This window comes from Haliotis rubra, unplaced genomic scaffold, assembly GCF_003918875.1.
Source record: "Haliotis rubra isolate DU_JTF1 unplaced genomic scaffold, ASM391887v1 Scf288, whole genome shotgun sequence".
In the NCBI taxonomy this organism is placed as follows: Eukaryota; Metazoa; Mollusca; class Gastropoda; order Lepetellida; family Haliotidae; genus Haliotis; species Haliotis rubra.
In genome coordinates this window covers 513,374-516,777 of record NW_025766955.1, presented here as the reverse complement: position 1 = coordinate 516,777, position 3,404 = coordinate 513,374, and positions in this window count along the sequence as shown.

Genomic DNA, 3,404 nt, shown 5'->3' with positions numbered 1-3,404 from the left:
TGGGGAGGGGATCAAGCTACCCTCCTACATCTATATCGATCACTGGTACGTTCCAAACTTGATTATGGCTCCATCGTGTATGGTGGAGCCTGCATCAGTAATCTAAAACGTTTAGATTCTGTCCACCACCAAGGTCTAAGACTATGTCTTGGTTCCTTTAGAACTTCACCTGTTGACAGCCTCTACGTCGAGGCTGATGAGCCATCTCTTACACAACGCCGTATAAAACTAACTTTACAGTATATTACAAAACTTTATTCCAATGAGTCAAACCCTGCATATAACTGTGTCTTTAATCCACTATATGAAGATCTGTATAACAAGAAGCCTTCTCTTGTTCCGCCTCTTGGTATAAGAGTGAAACCTTTCCTTTCTGCTGCTGGCATTGAGCTAGACCATATATCTCCTTCCCGTCTTATTTCTTCTCCTCCTTGGCAATTGGTTAGGCCACAAGTTGACCTAACTCTGACAAAGTTTAAAAAATCAGAAACTAATGAATTACAATATAAACCAGAATATAATCAACTAAAAAGTAAATATACTACTTATAAATCCTTATTTACAGATGGATCCAAGGACGGTGGCGCAGTGGCATGTGCCACTGTCATTGGATCCAGAACAATATCTTCTAGAATACCCGATAACAGCTCTATATTTACAGCAGAAGCAAACGCCATCTTAACAGCTTTTAAATATATTCATAGACATCGTAAACATAAACAATATATAATCTTTTCTGACTCTCTATCTTGCCTTCAGGCTATTAAAAATCTATCTTGCAAACATCCACTTTTAATTGAAATAATCGAATTATATAATGATCTTGCTACTGGCCAATGCGACATCGTCTTCTGTTGGTTACCCAGCCACGTTGGCATTTCTGGGAACACAATGGCCGATCTTGCTGCTAAGGCAGCACTCAACAAATCTGTGACACCACTTCTTATTCCTTACTCTGATTACAAAGCTTGCATTAGAACTTACATCCGTGATCTGATGCAGAAGAAGTGGGATGCCCAAGTAGGTATCAATAAATTACATGCAATAAAACCCTATATTGGTTACACCTACTTGGGTTGTCAGTCCAGATTTGAAGAGGTCATTATACGGGGATGTCGCATTGGCCATACAAGGTATACACATGAATATTTGCTTAAAGGCGAAGATCCTCCGTTTGTATCCCTTGTGATGAAAGAATCACAGTCAAGCATGTCCTGCTTGACTGTGTTGAATGTTCCATCACAAGGGATAAGTATTTTAATGTCAAAACATTGAAGGATCTTTTTTATAATGTTAATTATCATAAATAGTTGAATTTTTAAAAGAATTAGATTTGTTGACTGATTTGTAAATAGCTAAATATTTTATGATTGGAAGTTTGAATTAGTAACACAGATTGTTAGTGGCTGTATCCTCGAGGGGGGTTAAAGTATTATTGTCCTCCTGAGAGGATACGTAAGTCCCAAAACATTCAAAGTAAATTTCAACGTTTCGTTTTTTTTAATCGTAGAATATATGTACTTTTAATGTATGGCTAGATATATCTCAATTGCTAACAGCTGAGGGGATGATGTAAATCCAGCTAGGGCCCATGCAGGAAGCAAATGTACTGTAAGTCCCCATGGTCCCTAGTATGGTGATCTACCTTCAGTTGTTGGCGATCTATAGCCCATTTTTATATTGTGTTGTCCCTTATAGTTAAAATGTTTTAGATTTAATAACTAGTTTTAACTTCGAATCTGTGATAATCTAGTTATTTTACTGTCCTTCGTTGACAGGTTTTTTAAGGTTTACCATTACTTACTATGTAGAAAATTAATTGTTCTCGTCACGATATGGATGAAATATTACCGATGTGACGTTAAATTTTAACTCACTCACTCACTCAAATGTTCTCGTCACGATATGGCTGAAATATTGCCGATGTGACGTTAAATAATAATCCACTCACTCACTCTCCTCACGAACAGGAAGAAACCCTAGGGCCTATCAGTTCTCCTCACGAACAGGAAGAAACCATGTCAGTTCTCCTCACGAACAGGAAGAAACCCTATCAGTTCTCACGAGCAGGAAGAAACCCTATCAGTTCTCCTCTCAAACAGGAAGAAACCCTATCAGTTCTCCTCACGAACAGGAAGAAACCCTATCAGTTCTCCTCACGAACAGACTGCAGCTCCTTCCCAAGAACGAGTCAAATCTTGGTTTTGTCTGTTGTGGGTCTCATATCGTCGACTGCCAAACGGGGACTGGGCGCTGATGTTTCACTGAGTTCGAGTCCCTGTATACAGTATCCAGTTGAATGGTGCGGAAGTGTGCAATATTTTGCAAAATCTAGTTTAGAACAGTTGACTGAAGGAAGTGGCTACAGTTACACTAGCGAGTCTTAACTTTTGATGGGTTGTATATGTGTACATTGTTATTGTGTTGGTTTTACGCCGCTTTTAACAATATTCCTGCAATATCACGGCAAGGGACACCAGAAATTGGCTTAACACATTGTACCCATGTGGGAATTCGAACCCGGGTCTTCAGCGTGACGAGCAAACGCCTTAACCACTAGGCTATCCCACCGCCACTAAATGTTGACATTACATTGACATTACAGTACCCCAAGAACCTTACTACGATTGAGGATGGGTCTGCACCAGAATTACATTTTTATGGTTTAAAGCCATGTCGAACGTTCAAATAAACCTTATCACTAACGATCCTGTTAGTTGTGTATTGAACATAAGATCTCTAACTTTAATGTCATTTTTTACTAACTTTACTGACTACCCATAGGTCCATAGGTCACACCCGCCGTGATATTGCTGGAATAGTGCTAAAAGCAGCGTAAAACTCAAATCATAGTTCAAACCAATGAATGTTTCGGTAATGCAATGCAGCCTGATGATTGCATATCGCAATCTCTATTGTTGTTGTTGAGTACTGTGGTGCTGTATTTAGTTACATGAGCAGGTCGAGCATCGAGCACTCAACACTCGCCCTCATAATGATTCTGTGTTTGTCACGTGATCGCTGATTTCACAAAAAAATCAACATAATGAAGTGGCCATATAGTGGGCTACTCCTGTGGTCGGATTCGAACGAGGAACCTCCTGACCAACCGTAGGCGGTTAGAGGAAGAACGCCCAATAGGTTGGCCCGGAAGCAGATAAGGGGATGGTGACGCTCGTGGGATGACGTCACAATAAGGTAACATCACATGGTGTACCTCAAATACTAGCTCAAACCCCACTCACTCACTCACTCACTCACTTCCTGCATGAAATATTCCGTCTTCCATGTATTAACACTGGAACTTTATTCACTACACTGCTGAATGAAGTAGACAGTTAACACATAATCGTATTCGTATAAAACAGGTCCTTCCTTGATTACCTTGATGTGTCAAAAGGTCA